This window comes from Natator depressus, chromosome 2 (assembly GCF_965152275.1).
Source record: "Natator depressus isolate rNatDep1 chromosome 2, rNatDep2.hap1, whole genome shotgun sequence".
NCBI lineage: Eukaryota > Metazoa > Chordata > Testudines > Cheloniidae > Natator > Natator depressus.
The window spans coordinates 183,598,173-183,619,925 of record NC_134235.1 but is presented as its reverse complement, the minus strand read 5'-3'; the positions used below and the strand labels follow the sequence as shown (position 1 = coordinate 183,619,925).

The 21,753-nt window shown below is 39.5% G+C and overlaps 1 protein-coding gene across 2 annotated transcripts in view; it reads right to left on the bottom strand.

Moving 5' to 3' along the window:
* ULK4 (unc-51 like kinase 4) overlaps nt 1-21,753 on the bottom strand; it is a 397,936-nt gene that overhangs the window by 85,027 nt on the left and 291,156 nt on the right. The gene's annotated exons all lie outside the window — the stretch shown is intronic.

Genomic DNA, 21,753 nt, shown 5'->3' with positions numbered 1-21,753 from the left:
TATCCTTTTGCATCCAAAAATTGTACAGCTACTGCTCATCATTTCAAACCTGTATTACTGTGTGATCCTACCCATCAGTGTGCGTTTCTTGGGTCCAGAAGTGGCAATTCAATGTGTGGAGCTGCTCCATGAATGCCAGCAAGAACCTGGATTTTTTTTTTTTTTGCTGTGTCCATCAGCAGCCAGTTATTGTGTTTGAACATCTCCACACCTTCCTAGTTGCATTCCTGGTTGTAGTAGTACTATTTCAAGTTCTGTAAATACAGGAGAATTGTGCATCCTGTATTAGCAACGCTCATGAGGGGGGCATGGATCAGCGTTCACATCACACTCCCTGACAGTATCCTGCCTGGGGAAGCTAATGATCCAACCAGTGGACCAAATTCGGTGATAAATCCTGGTCACATGCCACCTGAGGCATGGTACGCATGCACTAAGAAGAACAACGCTCACAAGAACTGCATTGAGCTGTGCAGGGTCCATGTTTCTGCTAGAGCGATGGCAGAGAATGAAAAAGTGGCTAAAAATGACTGTGGGAGTTTTAAAAAACGGCATGAAAATTGTGGGATGGAGAAAGTGGCATGGTGGGAATTTGACCCTTAGCTCCCAGAAACCCCTGGGTGAATCACTGGTATCCCAGAAAGCACTGCAAAAATGTCCCACAAGATATTGAGCTGGACACCAGTGCAGGGCCCTCTAGGATGCCTACCTGTGGTGAGTATGCACAGTGAAGACAAAAGCACCCAAGTGTGTACTTGCATCAACTGAACTTTGTAGTATAGACATGGTCTTATTCACAGGATGTGGGGGTGTGAGCGATGGGATGGAGTGCAAAGGTCAAGAGTTACTGTCTATGGAAAAAAAGTGCTTTTTCCTAGACATGCTCTAAACATAACTGTATAGAGCCATTGAAAAATGCAGTTGGGTAACAAAATATATAAATTCGGGGAATAGACCCAATGTTGCCAACTCTCATGATTTTATTGTGAGTTTGCAATATTTGGTGTTTTTCTTAAAGCCCCAGTTCCTGGAGTCGTGGGATCACATGAAACTCTCAGCTTTCTATTTTTTTTTTTTAAAAAAGGTTGCTAATCCTTACAATTCTAAAGCAGAGCTTCTAAACATGACCAAGCATACCCTAAAGGCTCAAAACTCTGAAGCCAAATAATGAACCCATATATATCTGTATCTACATCCTTATTTTTTAAGCCACTCTCTCATGACTTTGAAAGGCCATGGTTGGCAATACTGTAGACCACAAATATAATTATCTGAAAAACACTACACATACCAAAATATAGAGCTGATTTTATAAATAATCCTTTTGAAAATAATACTTTCAAAAGCTTAAGTACAACATTAAAATAAATACTATACACAATGGGGGACAATTAAATCAGTAAGCTCTCAAGTAAAAAAAAACAAAACAAAACCACAAACCCTTACGGGGTTCCTGACACTTCTGTCTTTGAAAACTGTCCCTTTAATTTACTGATCCACAACAGAGTTCTTTTTTCTCCTATTCTCCTCCTTCCTGGCTTCCCTAAGGTAATTAAATACAAAATTCTACTTTAAAATATTGTTAAGGGTTGGGATTGTTAAGGCACACACTCCAGCTGTAACTCATCCCATTGTGTTTTTTTAATTATTATTTTTACACAATGATTTGCGTTAAGGACCAAGTATCAGGCTAAACTTTGAATTTCCTATCTTTTGTCTGCTTAAGCCAGACTCTCAGCATTATTTCAGTCTAATCTTGTGCATTTAATTTCCTCTTTGTTTCTGCTAGTGTTCTGAATACGTCATACAAAAATGATACTGTGCAGAAACATATTCAGGTGATGTCCCCACTATCCGCCATGAAGAAAATAAACAGGCATAACTGCACATCTACACAATACAAAACTTGTGGTCTCTCTGTGCCCTTTTTTTACCAGGCTAAATTATAACAAACCTAATAAAACGATCCAATAAAAGTTGGTCCCTATCAAAGCGAGGTCTGCGAACTTTCATGTGGGGAGATGTGCGAGTATACCCTGTTTCTGCCTGTAGGTAACCACTAAACCCACGGACCACATCAAGCTGAATGAGTCACTCTTATTTTTTTGATGGTTTGCACATAATCTCTGAGTGGCTGCCTTAAAAGTTAATGCTGTGAAAGACTCTTTCTAATGCAGATATGGCATGGGCAGTCAAGAGATTTTGGCAAACAATCCCCCTAGTTAAATAACAACAACTCTGCACTGAGAGCATTAAAACAGTGAATGAATAACAATCAACAAAATAAAAAAAGATAATTCAATGTAATCAGATAATTTTCTGAAAGCGTGCTGAGCATTGGGCAAAAACATCGGCCACAAACTGTGAGTTCATTTAAAGATAAGGAATACAAAACAGAAATCAGACATACATGCCAATATGAAAAACATTCCATTACAATTAGAGCTTAAAAAATAGACTGAGGACAGAAGAATTTTGATAAGGTCACAAAGTGGTTTTAAAAAAAGACTATTTGAAATATAACATTCTATAAAACACAGTATAGTAGCATTTCTTTCAAACTACAGTAGATACCCATTACCACATTATATTAAAAATCTCTGCTTAGAAATGATCAATTATCAAACTATCCTATGACACAAATTTTATATCCTACATTGTATATGCACATATTATTATGTTACCCCTGTTTGACCAGAGTGGATAGCCAAAGTTTGAGGCTCTGTGGGTTGTTTCCACCAGGAGGAGAAACTAATGATGAAGCAAGATATTTCAGATGCAATTTATTAAATTTATAAAAATTATATACACAGTCCTTTTTCCCTGCACATGCCATAAATCAAGCAGGTACCCTAACCCTAGGGCGGGAGCCAAACCCATTTGACCCTTATTCCTAGGGAGGGGAGCCATACCCATAGGAACCCTAACCCAAAGACAGGAAGCGCTACTCATAGGAATCCTAACCCTAGGGCGGGGAGCCCTACCCACAGGAACCCTAACCCTAGCTCCAAGTGCCCTACCCATAGGAACCTTAATACTAAGGCGGGAAACCATACACATAGGAACCCTAACCCAAGTGCAGGGAGCTCTACCCATAGGAACCCTAACCTTAGCTCCAAGTGCCCTACCCACAGGAACCCTAACCCTAGCTCCAAGTGCCCTACCCATAGGAACCCTAATGCTAAGGCAGAGAGCCATACGCATAGGAACCCTAACCCAGGAACCCTAACCCTAGCTTCAAATGCCCCACCCATAGGAACCCTAATTCCAGCTCCAAATGCCCCACCCAAAGGAACCCTACCATTAGGGTGGGGAACCCCACCCACAGGAACCCTAACCCTAGTTCCAAGTGTCCCACCCATAAGAAAGCTAACCCTAGCTCCAAGAGCCCCACCCATAGGAACTCTAACCCAAGGGTGGGGAACCCTACCCATAGGAACCCTAACCCGAGCTGCTCGTTCCCTACCCATAACACCCTAACCCTTCGCTGTTCCAAGCCTGCCTTTTCAGTCAGTATTCTGTGTCCTGAAAACTTCTCTCTTTCTATCAGGGGTGCATTACCAGCATTTCTGTTACTATCTGCTTGGCTTTCTGGCTGCTTCTCCCCCCCCACCCCGCCCTTTCTCTCATACACACACAGACAAAAAGAGTTCCACCACCAACCAAAGTCTGCTCCTTGCATTTGAAACCTCTTGGGCTTGTTCCCAAGTTTTTCCATGTGTCTGTGTTTTGCATGCTACTTCTACTGTTTCAACCACTTTACATTTATGTTGAATGAAAAGTGACTATTATGCTCAATCCAGAACAACAAAGTTTAACCCAACCCACAATATATTTATATGTAATATAGATGAGATGTGGGAACAAGGATCAAATTTTCTTCTATTCCATCACAGGTCTAGGACTATTTGTTAGAAACATTTTCTGGTTCTGAAGAAATTTGCACTGGCGAGTTAAAATGTTTCTAAGTCCTGTAAGTCACGAGATAACCTCCTTCAAATCCTTCCCTAAAACTCTCTTTTGCCATGATGTCTACAAAAATCTTGACAACAATTAAACTATTAAGGCCACTAGGTATCATGCTGACCAATATTGTCTCATTGTTTCCTTATACTCTCCCATCAGTCTGTCTGTCTCTTGTCTTATACTTAGATTGTAAACTCTTTAGTAGTCTTTTATTCTGTGTTCTTACAGCACTTAGCAGAATGGGGGACTGGTCCATGACTGAAGTTCCTAGGTGCTAATATCATATTCTTATTACAGTCCTGTTAAACTCCTCACTTCAATTCCACCATGATTTTACAAATGATATTTTATGAGTTTGCAGAGTTAGCAGTAATGGGTGGGATTTTCAAAAGCACTGTGTGTTGGCCTAACTCTGCTTTCACTGAAGTCAAAAAGAATTTTACCATTGACTCCAATGAAAGCAGAGTTAGGTAATCATTTAGAGCTTTTGAAAAGCAACCTTAATGCTTTATCCCATCAGAAAGCTAGGTCCCAACATGTAGATTGGTAATAACTACAGCACTAGTTTCTAGCTCCAGGAGCAGTTCTTGAGACAGCTGCCTCTAAATTCATACAGAAATTGAAATGGGGGGAAAAGCAAGGTAATAGTCAGAAATACGATGTCATTTTAAGACCTGCTAACTTACAAGCTGTCAGGGCTAGGCACCATTGCTATATACCACTGGGGAGCTGGACTTCCCAGTTTTCTACCTTCTGGTGCTTCCTTATGCACCAGACTCTAAAAATGTTATTGGGTCCTCTGACAAGCAGTGCTTTCCTGGAATGGTCCACGACTGAGTCTAATATGCCATTTTCATTCTCTTTGGAATTGTTTTGTAATTAAAGATGATTTTAAAATTACATCTTTTGCAGAAGACTAACCTGACGTTTAGAATTCCCATAAAGCTCTATAAATAAATAAATAAAATCATTTTATAGAACAGGCACAATACGGATAATTAGTTTTTTAAAGAAACCACAAAGGTGCCTCATGTATTCCTCCAGTGTAAAAACTGGACTAGATTGAGATTTTTATGTCTGACTCTTGTAAGGGGCAGCATGTTGCCCAGGGAAGGAGTTGACTGATTTGCAGTTCCTTTCTTAGTTCAAACCTTGATCTGTGAGGGGAGTGATCTGCTATTTCCCTGGACCAGAAGCAGATTACATTTCCTTTTCTCCTGGCCAGTGCACTGGGGAAGTGGAGACAAGGTTCAACCTACTCCTCACCCACCCATTCAGGGGGCATAAATACAACAGCCCCAGAGCTGCTCACCCCACACATGACCCTTGTAGAGCACACAGAAGAGGATGCAAGAAGATGAGGAACTTCACTTCTCTTTACTTCCCACACAGAGTAGTGGCAATTTTCAGCTGAATAAGATACCTCAAGTAGATTAGGTAAAACTCTAATTTATGTTGTTTTGGCAAGTAGATTAAATACAAAATATAACAATAAGAAATATGCACATTTGAACATAAACATTTTCAGACTCCTAACTTACGCATGTGAATACCTGATGTGTACACAAACTGGGTATTTGTACACACATATATTTGGTCAAATATCAGGATTAGTGCACATAAATTAGACACATGTGCATTTTAATTTGGAAATTCTATGTATTTAAATATCTTAGGAAAATATAACACACCTAATCTTACTAAAAAGATACCTAAAATAAAGCTCCTTCCTAAATTCTTCCCTGACACGTTGTATGATTCATACAAATTAGTCCAAAATCAGACATTGTTTCAATAAAAGAGGGTGGATGATTTTAGAGAATAAAATTCTAAAAGTAGAATATTTTAGTCACAGGAAGAATCATTTAAAAAGTGTGTTTTCATATCTAAATTTTAAAAATGTCTATTGTGAAGTCTTTCTATAAAATTTTAGTAACTATGTAAAATTTATAGATTAAATGCTCCAGTCATCTGTGATATTTCCAGCCTTAATTTTCAAATGAACCTAAATATTTGCATTCAAAAAACTGTATACAGTTCTAATCAACAATCAGAAGAAACTTCTTTCTTTTGTAGTATATTTCAAGAGTTTATTTAAAAGTAGAGTGGGCAGTGAATCAAAAGCCTAAATCCAAGCAGTACTGAACTTTGGGAAATATTGGATCCAGGATCTGACCTCTGTCGGTTGGTCACATCTCTAGTTTAGAGTTAAATTGGCATGAACTGTGGGAGATGGTTCTAGGGAGAACAGCTGTAAACTGTTGAGTAAACTGAGCCTTAGCTGGCATTGACTCAGACCCCAGTTGGGAGTGTGGAAGTTTAATGACAGTTTATACATAGTGACATAATGTTTCATGGTTTCTCTCTTTAAGTTCAGTGTTTCTAGTTTAAAGAGTTCAGCAGAACCTCATTAATTCTCTCACTGCAGATTGCTTATTCTGCTAATTTGCAGAGTTCAGCAAGCAAGCACACAATTAAAAAAATAAAATAGAATGGATCATAAAATGTACTTTGTTCATTTATGTTTAACAAGCAAAGCTGAGTTTTAATTATTATGATAATACTTCATAGTACACTAATAAATGTACTGTTGTATTTAGTAAAAGTAATAAAATCTTAGTAATATCAGACCACAGTGCAACTCTCTCCAATTAAATCGGCAGAAAAATGAGGTAAAACTGCTGGATTTTGCATGTGTGAGAATCATCAATTTGCAGATTAGCAAAATTAGAATTAGGATGGAAACTGTTCTAATTATAATTCAGATTTCATTATCTGATTTAGAGGGATGGAAAACGATAACCCAAAATACCTACTGCCATTTTTAAAGAATAAGATTTTTGACTTACACAGGGTTCTCCATTCTACTCATCCCAAAAAGTGACCTCTGCAATGGATTGAATGCCTAGCTTCTACTGTTTTATGAATGTGGACCATGATGATCATACTTGACAAATCTCTTCAGAAGATACAAGTGATCTTTTTGCCTTCGATACAGAAACTGATCTAGTAAAATGTGCAATGATAGAGTCATAGAATCATAGACATGTAGGGTTGGAAGGGACCTTGAGAAGCCATCAAGTCCAGCCCCCAGCGCTGTGGCAGCATCAAGTAAAGCTAGACCATCCCTGACAGGTGTTTATCTAACCTCTTCTTAAAAACCTCCAATGATGGGGATTTGACAGCTTCCCTTAGAAGCCTGTTCCAGAGCTTAACTACCCTTATAGTTGGAAAGTTTTCTCTAGTATCTAACCTAAATTTCTCTTGCTGAAGATTAAGCCCATTACTTCTTGTCCTATACTCAGTGGACTTGGAGAACAACTGATCACTATGCTCTTTAGCGGCTCTTAACATATTTGAAGACTGTTACCAAGTCCCCCCTCAATCTTCTTTTCCAAGACTAAACATATCTCATTTTTTTAACCTTCCCTCAGAGGTCAGATGTTCTAAACCTTTTACCATTTCTGTTGCTTTCATATAGACTCTCTCCAATTTGCCCACATCTTTCTTAAAGTGACATACAGAATTGGACACAGTACTCCAGCAGAGGTCTCCCCAGTGCTGAGTAGAGCAAGACAATTACCTCCTGTGTCTTAAATACAACATTCCTGTTAATGAACCCCAGAATGACATTAGCCTTTTTTGCAGCTGTATTGCATTGTTAGGCTCATATTCAATTTGTGATCCATAAGAGCGGCCATACTGAGTCAGACCAAAGGTCCATCTAGCCCAGTATCCTATGTTCCTACAGTGGCCAATGCCAGGTGCTTCAGAGGGAATGAACAGAATAGATAATCATCAAGTGATCCATCCCCTGTCGCCCATTCCCAGCTTCTGGCAAACAGAATCCCTGCCCATCCTGGCTAATAGCCATTGATGGACCTATCCTCCATGAATTTCTCATGTTCTTTTTTGAACCCTGTTATAGTCTTGGCCTTCACAACATCCTCTGGCAAAGAGTTCCACAGGTTGACTGTGTGTTGTGTGAAGAAATACTTCCTTTTGTTTGTGTTTAAACCTGCTGCCTATTAACCCCTATGATCCACTATAACCCCAAATCCTTTTTCAATGGTACTACTACCTAGCCAGTTATTCCCATTTCGTAGTAGTGCACTAGGCTTTATTGAATTTCATATTGTTGAATTCAGAGCAACTCCCCAATTAGTCAAGGTCTTCTTGAATACTAATCTTGTCCTCCAAAGTGCCTGCAATCACTCCCAATTAGCTGTCACTGCAAATTTTATAAGCAATACTCTCAACTGTATTATTCAAGTCATTAATGAAAATATTGAGTAGTTCCAGATTCAGGACAGACCTCTGATGGACCCCCACTAGATACATCCGCCCACTGATAACTACTCTGAATATAGTCTTTCAACCAATTATGCCCCTACCCATTGAGTAATTTGATTTAGACAACATTACCCTAGTTTGCTTATGAGAATACCACGTGGGACTTTGTCAAAGCCTTACTAACATCAAGATATATCACATCCTATCCAGTAGGCCAGTAACACTGTCAGAAAAGGAAATTAGGCTGCTTTGGTATGATTTGTTTATGACAAATTTCTTGGCTATTGGCTATTTCTTATCACCCTCTTATGCTCTAGGTGCTTACAAATGGATTGTTTAATAATTTATTCCACTATCTTTCCAGGTATTGAAGTTATGCTGACTGGTCTATAATTCCCTGGGTCCTCTTTTGTTCCCCTTTTATGATATGATTTAAAATTTATTTTTCATAAAAATGTATTTATTTGAAAAACAACGGTGTGCCTGCATACACATTCTTCTTTAAAAAACTTGAGAGAGGCTTAAGCTGCAATGTTTGGGTCCAGATCTAAATATCCCAAAGTGCATAGTGTTGAACAATAGAGTGTAAATGACCGATAGTTGGTGCTGTGTGAGGTGTAGTGACAAAAAGAAGTTACTGACAGAGTGACTTTTTTTTACAATGTATTTCACTGTCTTTACTATATTTTACATTTATAACAATAATTTGAGTGTTAATACTATAGTATTCCAGAGAGATTAAACATAAAACTGAGAGCTTATTTGATCTGAGAGAAAAGCAAAATACGGGGTTTCTTAGATGAATGCATTCAGGAGGCAGAGTGTAGGGTTGTTGAGAATCTCAGTAACAAGATTGCTGCCTTGAAAATTAATCATCACCCTTTGCTTGACAAAAGAGAATGAATGTAGCCTAAACAAAACATTTTGCATATGTATTCTTGCAAATGAAGTGTCTACATAGAATTATTCAACAGTCTATTGGTATTTTTGGGACAACTACTGGTCATCCCACACCTGCATGACAATGTGATCCCACCAATCAGTGCTTGTTTCCCTAGCCCAAAAGGGACGGTCTACCGTATGCAGCTACTCAGTGAATGCCAAAAGCACTGATAAGTTGCTGCAGTTCTTATTACACTGGGGTGCCTGTGATTCATCCTCTGTCAGTAACTTTGCGAGTAACTCTGCTGCCATGTGCGATGTTCTCAAGACAGTTAACAGCACATAGGAGAAAAGTGCGGGATCCATCCACTCTCACTGCAGATGCTGGCACACACTACAAAGACTGACAGTTGGAAAAACAACACAAAAAGTAAGCCAGAACGACGCTAAAGGAAGTCTGAAACCATTGGAGGGTTGGGACACAAAGCTGTGCATCACGGGACATTTTGCATGTCCCAGGATGCACCGCGCTCCATTTCACCTTCCCACAACACCTAATGACAAATGGTGTCGCCAAACACTGTGGGATACATACCCACAGTACATTGCTCACGCTGTTGACAATGGTGCTCTGAATGTGGACACGATTGTCGACAGAGGGAGCAAATGTAGACTTGCTTTGGCGACTTTGATTTTGTCTTTTTTTCATGTCAACATTAGTTTAATCGACAAAACTTGCCAGTGTAGACAAGACCTTAGAGAACCTGAGAACACTCCAATCAGACAAAGAATGTGGAACTGATGGCCCCATAGGGAGTTGTCAACCTTTTCTAGGCTGGAGGGAATATTCATGAAGGGGCATACACACAAACATGCACCCTAAGCCAAAAAATGTAACACTCAAACTTATCAATATGTTTCAGAATTTGTTGCTGAAGACTTATGATAAGAGATTCATTGACTCTGACCAACAACTAGTGATGTTCCTAAAAAGATTAGTCATATATCCATATTTCTCATCTTTAATAAAGTTCATTTTCTGTAACAGAGACCTTGACATACAGATGGTTAGGACTGACTGACTATTTAGAATAGTTCACTAAAATATGATAAACCTAGGGAATCTTCTCATAAAAAGTATTCCAGTGCAGGAAAAGGCAGTAGAAATATGACTATATGGACAATCTTTAAATAAAAGCTATATTTTAGGGATTTAGGAGGGCAACTGGGATATAATTAGTAATGTTCAGCCAAACCAGTCTTGGCTGGCCAACACAAAATGAGTGAAATATAACAAATTACAAGAGAGATTTGTACAGTGTACAGTGATACAACACTGGACAAGACACTGTTAAATCTACAGGAACAGATGTCATTGGAGTGACATACACAGAAGAGAGGGGATACTCCTAAAGGTATGACCATTGTTCCCCTGAGAGTTCTTAAAGCAAAACAAACAAACAAACAAACAACAAGGAACACTTAGAATAATACTTGAAATGGTCACTCACTGGGGTCTTAAAGTAGAGATATGCTATCTTGCTTCCTCTTTATCCCACTCAATTTCAAAAATAATTTAGTAGGGATGTAGTGCTTGTGAAGGTTACCAGCATAATAACTCTGGAGAATGAAGCCTTTGACTTATCTACAGAACAGATATAGCATAGACACAGACAATGCAAGCTTTGCTACACTACCCTGCCAACATGCCTCAGTCTTGAGCAGGGATGAAAACTACCATTCAGAGTGAAAGATTAGTTTAGTAAGGGAAAGTCTACACTGCAATTAAAAACCTGTGGCTGGCTCACTGGGCCCAGGCTAAGAGGCTGTTTAATTGTGGTGTAATAGGCTTGAGCTGGAGCCCAGGTCCTAGGACCCTGTGAAGGGGAGGGTCCCAGAGCTCAGGCTGCAGCCTGAGTCCAAACATCTAAACAGCAATTAAACAGCCTCTTAGCTCAGCTGGCACAGGCCAGATGCAGATATCTAATTGCAATGAAGACTTACCCTAAGAGTGCCAATTAGTGTCATTTGTGGAGGGCATTTTTGTGGGATGGGTAAAAGTCCACTGGGAATGACTGAGACCATTAAATTAATTTTGCATAAGCTAACAAACAGCCATCAGATGGCAACAGCTTTCAGCAGCCATTTACCTATGCAGGATTTAAACTGGCAACCTACCTGTGAGATTCTCTCTACTCTTGTTATTAATCACCTGAATCATACAGTTCCGTGAGCTGTCATCTTCATTAAATAGTCCAGATAAGGATTTTTGTCTGAGAATGTTCTAAAGTTTCTGAAATGATGTTTCAAATTAATTATGAATTGGGTATCACAGTGAGAAAAATCCTCTGTAACCCAGCTTTAAATAGCACAGCCATTTTTCCTAAGTCCACAGCACATTCAAGTCTTAAACACCGAAATTCAGAAGGCATTACCTTTGAGGTGTTTTGGAACTATTTCAACTTAGAACATTCTAGAGGAAATGTATAATGATACTTTGCATCCCCTCAAACATAAAATCATGGAGCATGAACACAAAATTGTTCAACAGGGATAGTTTGAAAGACTGAAAGCTAACTTTTTCTCTAAAATAATTATAACAACTTCCAAATGCTTTTCTAATTCTCCTACCCCAAGTTTCTTACACTGACTTGAGAAGAATACTCTAACTAATGAGTGTAATGATGTTGCTTATAAGACCTTAATAGTATTTCATTTCAGCAGTTAGATTTGATTGGTTTGGATACCAACTCTGGAAACTGTATGCTTTCACTTGTCTTACATTTGGTATTAGCTCAAATAATTGTCTTTATATTACAAAAAGATCATTGGTAATCACATCCAAAGAGTAAAAACCAGGAGATATTTAAAAAACCAACAATCCAAACCTTTAAACTGGATGGCTTGGGGAACTAGAAAAGAGACAACCATTCATGTTTAAATCACCTATTCAAATATAGTTCTGCTGTCTAAAGACTGAATTAATTTAGTCCAATGGCCTATGTAAAATCAGCTTCAAGTCTAGCTCCCAGTGCAGAGACAGGTTCTCAGTGCTGAAGACTAATCCAGATCACAAATGGGATCCTTGTTGGCAGACACAGAAAAGCACAAAGCACTAAATAAGTATTGTGACAGGGTTGGGCTGGATGGCTACAGGAGAGTAACAGACGGCAGATATATTAGCCCCAGGTTAAGTAGGTCCCTTTTCCCTGGGTAAGGTAATAGGGAAGGTTCCAGAACAATCAGGAACCTTCTGGAGACAATTAAGACAGGCTGATTAGAACACCTGCAGCCAATCAAGAAGCTGTTAGAATCAATTAAGGCAGGCTAATCAGGGCACCTGGGTTTAAAAATGAGCTCTCTTCAGTTTGTGGTGCACATGTGAGGAGCTGGGAGCAAGAGGCACTAGGAGCTGAGAGTGAGAATGCATACTGTTGGAGGACGGAGGAGTACAAGCATTATCAGACACCAGGAGGAAGGTCCTATGGTGAGGATAAAGAAGGTGCTGGGAGGAGGCCATGGGGAAGTAGCCCAGGGAGTTGTAGCTGTCGCACAACTGTTCCAGGAGGCACTCTAGACAGCTGCATTCCACAGGGCCCTGGGCTGGAACCCAGATTAGAGGGCAGGCCCGGGTTCCCCCCAAGCCTCCCAACTCCTGGTCAGACACAGGAGGAGTTGACCGGGACTGTGGGTTCACGAAAATGGCCAAACTGAGGGCTGCCGTGAAGCTCCAAGGCGAGCAAATCCGCCAATAAGCACAAGACCCACCAAGGTAGAGGAGGAACTTTGTCACAGTATGAAGACTAAATAATGTTATCATCTGAAGAGGGGCTTGACAGAACATTATAGGATACTGACTTGTGCTGTTGCTACATATGTTGACACATTTCTGTTGACAGGTCTTCAATCTGACAATCTTGCCATGTTTGCTAAAATTAAAATAATACTGCGGTAGAGTGCACCCCCATATTCACACCCTACACGCTATTGTAATCATCTTTGTATAAGACATGCCTTGTGAGGTATCATTTGAAAACTCAAAACTTGCTGATCAATAATATCATGGTAAAATGCTTTTAGCAACATTATGCGTCAAGGTATGAACGAAAGCTGAAATTATGACTGAAGTGTGTTTCCCAGATTAATCTGGGGAGGGGCTAAACCAGTTTCTCAAAGACAAAGGGCAAGGTGACGCCCCAGCCCAGTGTTAACAAAGCCATCACCCATCAAATGGCAATTCTTTAGCAAGTAAGGGGGGCAGGGGGAGAAAGAGATCTGCTTCTTAGCAAAGAAACAGCATGAGGTCTCCTTCCTCCACCAAAATCCCTGTCTCTTGTGTTCTGTCTATGCTAGCACTTTTTTTGACAAAACTTTAGTTAGTCATGGGTGTGAAAAAAAACACGTCCCGACTGACATAAGTTTCACCGACAAAAGCGCTGGTGTGGACAACACTATGTTGGCAAGGAGACGCTCTCCTCCTGACATAGCTAGTGCCGCTTGTTGGGGTATACAATAAACTTCTTGTATTGTTTTATCTAATCCACTGTGTTTAAGTTAAATTGTCTAGGTAACTCCATTTAAGATAGCTGGTGTCTATTATTCCTTTAAAGGAATAAAGGACTTCACAGTTTTGGACTATCTAGGAAAGGGCTGGCCATACATTTCTGGAGGAAAATCCAGGACTGTGTATGTTGGGGTCACCCTGCAGTATAACCAAGACAGGTGAGAGCCAAAGTGTAACCCAAGTGTGGCTGCCAGGCTGCAGTTACACACAGACACTCGGGGGTGGGACGCATGCTGAAAGTCTGTCTTTGAGTGGACCAGGTGGGAGCTACTACCAGCAAGGTATTGTAAGACACCCAAGATTGCAGGACAGGGGTGACACAGTCCTTCACTGATCTGGATAGCACCCTGGTATGTCATAAATACCATTTATCCAAATCCTAGAAATTTCAGTTTCCAAAAAAGGAAGATTGAATTAAAAAAAATTAAAGTTTGTTGTCAGAATTCACTACTTTTGTTGATAATATCCAGTATAGTAGGCTTTTTAGCAGTTCTTCAGTTAGAATTTTTTGTACACATGTGCATTTCAGAAATATTCAATTTTTTCACATTTAAGAAAGATTTCCAAAATATGGTTATCCAAATATTTACTATATAGAGACATTTACACCTCTGGTATTTTCCACAAGCTCCTCAATTACCTATTCCTGTTCTAAAGGCAGCAGTTACAAATGATCCAGTAAACAGCCTGATGGTCACAGACACCTGTATTCTAAGTAATTTCTATGTGCTGAGTTTTTAGAAAAGTGCTGCAGATGCTGCCGCGGGTGCTGTGATGTGCAACATAAATATTCCACAAAATACTGTATTTGCATTCAGGTACTGACAGACGTTAATCTCAAACCCTTTATAACCTCCAACACAATAAAAATGTGGAACAAAATTCCTATTATTTTTATGAGCTAGAAATCAGATATGATTACAAACTTTTCAAATAGAACAGTTGCTCTTAGCTACCCACACAGGAGAAGAAAACACTTGAGCAGGTCTCCTATAACAGCTTAACCTTTGGGAAGAACCCTTCTTTAAAATCACCTCTGTAACTCGATTAAGACTTTATGCAATGCTGTTTTGCTTGGGCAGATTTGTCTCACACTGATATGGGAAGATTTAGTTTGTGTTCTGCACATTAATATACTGTAAACATAGATGTTTATACAAAAGCAAAGGCTGGAGGAAGTTGTCAAATTAATGGCAAAAATAAGACAAAAAGTTCTTCATTAGCAGGCTCAAACCTGCTCATTTGTTTTAGATCAGGAAATTCTTGGTGTCAACAAGATTTTCAGAATTTTTTTTTATTTAATGCTCAGAAACATCAAGCCTGCAACAATTACCATGTGATATAATATAGAGGAAGTTGTATCCTGGGGTTAATTTAGAACTAGAATGCTCTGAGTGAGTGAGAGAGAGAGAGATAGAGAGATTTTAATAATAGACTGTCACATTAAATTAATCCTTGATTATCTGCTTCAAAAATCCACACATGCCTTTCCCTTTTTACCAAAATCCTTGAGACACTATATTGAAACTCTGAAAGCTGCCTTTTGGACAAAACCTGAAAAATCCAGATACGAACAGTTTCAGAATATGGATGCACTATTAAACTATTTGTCACAAACTGTCAACATTCAGTGCAGCAGTCAACAGCATTTAAACAAAGTTAGCAGCACTAATTGCTTCAGCTGAGCCTTCAAGAGTCTCTGGACTGAGAGTGATAAGGACCAATGAACCTTGGCTTCAGACAACTCTCTAAAGCTTTTAAACACTTCTAAATTGCAGAAATAAATACAGTTGACTAATGTTCCCATAATTTTATATTTAGTAAAAGATAAGTACAAGAACTTCAAAACATATCCCTATTGAGAAGTCACCCTCTCTAAGAAGAGACATTTATTGCTACTCCTCTTGGTCCATTCACATGTCTATGGCAGGATCATTAATTCCAGGGTGAGAATACTTTGATTTTAAAACTACAGAATTGTTGCAGCTGCAACATTTGGCAAAGGACACAATAGTATACTAAATGGAATCTGACATTGTACTAAATTGAATCCATGACAACAGACAGTTTGCGATAATGTTAATCATTATTGATTGATAAAATTTAATATGAAAATGAAGGTTAATTACCAGTATCTGAAGTCCTTTGAGATGAGTCTCTGCATATTCATACATGCGGGATCAAAGCACCTGCACTGTGTGCCATCAGAATCTTTGGGGAGCAACGTCCACTGGAACCACTCACCTCTCCTTGCCTATCCCCACAGGGTTAAAACCTGGGGACTGGTCTCAAGCACCCTTTAGTTTCTCTAATCATCAAAGGTGTGGCAAGTCTAGATAGCACACTGTGTCCTACATGCTTATCTCTATCCATTTTCTGCCCTGTGGGGAGCTATCTTTGTTTGTAGCCAGTCAGCTTTTCTTTAGAAAAAGAAGAGGATGGCACCCACCCAATGTGGAAATCATCTTCTCTGGCAAAGTCATGAGGGCTGCCTTATACCCTTACTGTGGGTGTGGAGGGAGGCTCTCCAAGCCCTGGTGATTATGTCTAGCAGTCTGGCAATTAAACTTCAGCCAGGAAGAAATCTGCTTACACGTAAAAGTACAGGTTTTTTTTATTTAAATATATTTATATATAAACTGGTCCATGACTGGCTGAGGCTAACAGGTTTGTTCTCTAACACAATCAGAATACAGCAGACCAGTCATTACAACAACCCTGAATACCTATCAGGTTTATTGCATCAGCACAACATCCATCATGTAAGATTACTGTACCAAATTCTTTGGCTTGACTCCATGGGAAATTCTGATACGGTATACCCCCTTCTGGGGATTCCCCTATGAGTCCCGACCAGTCATAAAACCTGCATAACTGCCTTTTTTTGGCAGGTTCTTTCCTCTGCAGCCCCTGGTGTAGAGGACCAATAAAAGCTGTGGAGGGCCATGTCGGGGTGGAGTTGCAGTGCACAGGCAATGCAGCAATCCATGGCTGGCGGGCACAAATTAGAGCAGCCTGAGTCTGCCCTAATCTACACGAGGTCAGCGTAGGACCTATTCCAGAATCAGGAAGCTGTGACTGGTTCTCTTTTGACCCCCCCCCAGTGCAGATAAGAATCTGGCCCATTAAATTTGCATAAATTACAATGTTGATATAATAAATATAAAGTCAGTGCAATAGAAAAGTGCCACAAAAATCAACGTTTTCTACTTTGAAAATAAGATTCGATTTTTTAAAGAATCTCAAACATGCACATGCTGGAACTTTTAGGCACAGATAAGATAGTACCAATTTTCAAAGTTGAATGCATGGATCTAGACAGGCTGAAAATTAGGCCAGAACTACATATGGCCAGTGTCTGAGCATGCACATAGATTCCAAAACGGCAAACAGCTTTGGAATTTTGAAGTGAGTCTTCAATTCATCATTCTGCTATACTGCTCACACGGAGACAGCTGCAATTCAAAGCTGCAAATTCATCATCTCTCTTTGCAGCTTCTGGTAAACCGGAATATCAACTGTAACAGTGGCCATGGCAGATGTGGATGACACAGAAATCCTGTGGCAAAGCTCAAAGAGTGGACTGTAAAGCATTTTACCACACTGATGACAAAGACTGGTGAAAGATAACACTGAAGAAAAACGTTGCCATGTGCAACACACATTGCTGGCCATTTGTACCTAATACATATTTGTTAAAGAAATCTTATCCTTCCCTTCCATATCTGCTGCCAAAATCCCTGACCATGCCTTGATAACCTATCACCTTGACTCCAGTAACCACCTTCGCCACAGTTTACTGACAACCTTCCCTTTCAGTAATTCCCAAATACTACCTCTAAACTCACTTTTCTAGTCCACTGCAACAACCAGATGCTGTCTGAATTCACTGATGTGTGATATAACCAAGACTTTTGTTGGAAAATACAATGTAGGTAAAAGTACCGTAATACTCATGCAATATATATAAAATGAAATCATGGCATAAATCTGCACATTACAATGAGTTCTATGATAATTTACTGATGTATCCTGGTGATCTTTGTGTCATTCAAGGTTAGTTTTGTTTTTGGGGCCACACGATATACCATAGCTGTCTACATTTAGAAAGGAGAGGGCAAATGTTTTCAAAAGTTTTTCATAACAAGAGACTAATGTTGTCCTGTAAGCACATAATGGATAATTTCACTAATAATTATTGTCTATGTAGAATGATGAGTATAGCAATAATGCCACTGTCAGTCAAAAGTCATATTTCATGGCTGTCATCTTCAAAAAGCTACAGTTGAACCTCGGGAATGGAGGTTGTTCACAACTCTGAAATGTTTGTAACTCTGACCAAAGCGTTATGTTTGTTCTTTCAAAAGTTTACAACTGAACATTGATTTAATACAGCTTTGAAACTTTACTATGTGGAAGAAAAATGCTGCTTTTAGCCATCTTAATTTAAACGAAACAAGCACAGAAACAGTTTCCTTACCTTGTGAAATTTTTTTTTAAACTTTCTTTTTTTTTTTTTTAGTAGTTTACATTTAACACAGTACTGTACTGTCTTTGCTTTTTATTGGGGGGTGTGGGTGTCTCTGCTGCTACCTGATTGCATACTTCCGGTTCCAAATGAGGTGTGTGGTTGACTGGTCAGTTTGTAACTCTGAGGTTCTACTGTCTACATAACAGTCTGGGTAAAATAACTATGAAATATGACATTTTAAAAGTATGAATAAAGCCATAAACAATACTTCAGCTTTTAAACAACAGAATGAAAGAGAAACTTAATGCAGGGAGCATATGTAGGAGGTTTTTGAGTAAGTAACCCATCATATGGCAAAAATGAGAATGGCCTTCAAAAAGCTTTAGCAAATGAATGGCCTTCAAAAAGCGTTAGCAAATGAATGGCCTTCAAAAAGCGTTAGCAAAGCTTTTGACACTGTCTCCCACAGTATTCTTGCCAGCAAGTTAAAGATGTATGGGCTGGATGAATGGACTATAAGGTGGATAGAAAGCTGGCTAGATTGTCGGACTCAACGGGTAGTGATCAATGGCTCCATGTCTAGTTGGCAGCCGGTATCAAGTGGAGTGCCCCAAGGGTCGGTCCTGGGGCCGGTTTTGTTCAATATCTTCATAAATGATCTAGAGGATGGTGTGGATTGCACCCTCAGCAAGTTTGCAGATGACACTAAACTGAGAGGAGAGGTAGATATGCTGGAGGGTAGGGATAGGATACAGAGGGCCCTAGACAAATTAGAGGATTGGGCCAAAAGAAATCTGATGAGGTTCGACAAGGACAAGTACAGAGTCCTGCACTTAGGACGGAAGAATCCAGTGCACCGCTACAGACTAGGGACCGAATGGCTTGGCAGCAGTTCTGCAGAAAAGGACTTAGGGGTTACAGTGGACAAGAAGCTGGATATGAGTCAACAGTGTGCCCTTGTTGCCAAGAAGGCCAATGGCATTTTGGGATGTATACGTAGGGGCATTGCCAGCAGATCGAGGGACGTGATCGTTCCCCTCTATTCGACACTGGTAAGGCCTCATCTGGAGTACTGTGTCCAGTTTTGGGCCCCACACTACAAGAAGGATGTGGAAAAATTGGAAAGAGTCCAGCGGAGGGCAACAAAAATGATTAGGGGACTGGAACACATGAGTTATGAGGAGAGGCTGAGGGAACTGGGGATGTTTAGTCTACGGAAGAGAAGAATGAGGGGGGATTTGATAGCTGCTTTCAACTACCTGAAAGGGGGTTCCAAAGAGGATGGCTCTAGACTGTTCTCAGTGGTAGGAGATGACAGAACAAGGAGTAATGGTCTCAAGATGCAGTGGGGGAGATTTAGGTTGGATATTAGGAAAAACTTTTTCACTAGGAGGGTGGTGGAATGCGTTACCTAGGGAGGTGGTGGAATCTCCTTCCTTAGAAGTTTTTAAGGTCAGGCTTGACAAAGCCCTGGCTGGGATGATTTAATTGGGGATTGGTCCTGCTTTGAGCAGGGGGTTGGGCTAGATGACCTCCTGAGGTCCCTTCCAACCCTGATATTCTATGATTCTATGAAAAAGATATGGACAAGCTGAAACTGAATGGATATAAGTTAAAAATAATTTGCACTGCATTTTTTCATCTTTCTGAAATATCACATGGCAGGTAGAAGCAATTTTACTTTTACTTTTTACTATCCCAAAAGAGAAAGAATTTTTGGTCACAGGAGTGTAAAACAGCAGATCAAAATATTTAGTCACAGATGCTGTTTAAAAAGACTGGGACCAGATTTTTTTTTATCCAGTTCCAGTAGAAACTTTTGTATAAAAGCAGTGCCCTATTTTTCTTCCTACTTATCTACAAAATGTCAAGTGAAACACGGACTTTCTGTTGAACAAAGGAAAAGAGCATCTCAAGTGCTTCAGCCAACCAATTACGTTTCTATAGAAATCATAGAATCATAGAATCTCAGGGTTGGAAGGGACCTCAGGAGGTCATCTAGTCCAACCCCCTGCTCAAAGCAGGACCAATCCCCAATTTTTGCCCCAGATCCTTAAATGGCCCCCTCAAGGATTGAACTCACAACCCTGGGTTTAGCAGGCCAATGCTCAAACCACTGAGCTATCCCTTGAAATAACTGTATATCATCTAAAAGTAAAGGTTTCCACAGAGAAAGCTCTATTTGAAAAATAGAGAAAGTGATGTCTTCCAAATTAGGGCTTAATGGCATGCAAAATTGCAATGGTTTAACTAAATATGAAGTTTTAAAATTCATTTAGTTAAACCCATGCAAAAGGTTTCGTGGAGACTAAGTATATTCATATCTGGTTTATACGAATTTAGCTTAAATCAATTAGGAACAAGTTTAAACTAAAATGAAATAAGCCATTCTTAAACCAAAGTAAGACTGTTTACATAAGGTTTTGCAGGGGTTTTCCTAAATCAGTTAAAAAGCTGATTTAAGTTAAACTGGTGCAACTTCTGGGTGTAGATAAGGTTTTAGACTCCAAAATAAATTTACTCAGAGAAAAGGATTACACACACACACACACACACACACACACACACACACACACACAGAGCATGGTATTTCTCATTGTACCCAATGTACAGATTGCATCCCAAAATGGTCTACTGAGTTAAATACAGTTAGAGAGTGACAATGAGAGAGAGAAGTAAAGGTTAGAAATAAAAGGTATGTTTTTAGGTGAAACTGAAAGAAGGTATACTCATGATGGACAGCTACAGAAAGGCTATTCTAGATGGCCGGAGTATCAAAGGCAAAGACTTTGACCATTAGAACGATATTTTGCACTTCTATCTAATCTCAAAGTGATTTACAAACTTTACTGAATTCAACTTCTCAACATTCCTCTGAGTAGGTAAATATTATCCCCCTTTTACAAGTAGAAAAAGTAAATCACTAGGGAGGTGAGTGTGGAGTAGAACCCAGATTGCCTGAGTCTTTGTCCTGAGATGCTCTCTTGCATGAACAATGGAAGGGTGGAAAGTCAGCCAGGAGGCTAATGCAAAGTGAGCAGTCAGCGGATTGGATAGAGGCAAGGTGACTTTACAACCATGTAAAACAGTTCAAGGAGTAAATAAAAATGTTTCTAAGTGTTTCTGGTGTCATCAGCTGTTGCAGGGAAAGCATAGATCCTTAATTTGGATCTAGATTGCTAAATGTAAGATGAGCTACTTTTCCACTGTTTCGTTTTAAGATATAAACAGATTGGCAATTTTTAAGTTTTGCACATGTATTCTGTTATGATATAATGTCCTTTCTATTTTAGGAAAGGAGAAATGTATTTGAAAGTTTAGATTTCTCTGGGCTGCTTAAATTGCAAATTAGTTTGCATGGGAAGCACATTTGTTTAGTCCACAGTTTTTTCTGCAAATAACTTAGAAGGAAAAAATCTTCTTGCCCAGAAGACAGGGGTAGCCACGGGGAAAATGTAACAAAAACCTCAAAATGAAATAAATTCCTACAAATGGATGCACAGGACAGCTGTCCACTGCACTGAACTGGCCTTTCCAGCAGCAGCACTTGATCTCAGTGATTGACAGAGTGCACTAC